General features: G+C 49.9%; 1 protein-coding gene across 2 annotated transcripts in view; it reads right to left on the bottom strand.

The window, feature by feature from the left end:
• LRP1 (LDL receptor related protein 1) overlaps positions 1–421 on the bottom strand; it is an 83,968-nt gene that overhangs the window by 81,700 nt on the left and 1,847 nt on the right. The window lies entirely within an intron of this gene.

Below are 421 nucleotides of genomic sequence, written 5' to 3'. Positions count from 1 at the left end.
TGTGTAGGGAACTTTTCTGCTCTCCAAAGAGACCCACACCTTGCTTCTAACTCCATCCATCCTCCATCATCGGGTTCCTGATGGTTTCTCTCTCTCTTTCTCTCTTAATTTTTTTTCTACCCCTCCTAAAAGCTGCCATACCCAAATCTTTCTACCTCAGTTTCCCCTCTCACCTCACAGGGCTGAGAACAAGAGGAAAGAATGTGCATAAGAGAGGAAGTCGTGGGCAAGGATTGGCTGTGTGGGCTGGTCTGGAGGATATTCAGGGCAGAGCCTCTTTCCTCCTCTTGGGCAGATAATTAAGGTAGTGGGCGGGGGGGCAGATAGTCCCCAAGATGGCATAATTGAGGGCCACAGAACATACTCTTTTTCGGAGCACAGCTACTTCCTGACACCCTAACCTCCATCCCCCAGCTGAAGC

Source organism: Pteropus medius, unplaced genomic scaffold (assembly GCF_902729225.1).
Source record: "Pteropus medius unplaced genomic scaffold, Ma_sr-lr_union100, whole genome shotgun sequence".
Classification (NCBI taxonomy): domain Eukaryota; kingdom Metazoa; phylum Chordata; class Mammalia; order Chiroptera; family Pteropodidae; genus Pteropus; species Pteropus medius.
This window is presented reverse-complemented; position numbering and strand designations above follow the sequence as displayed.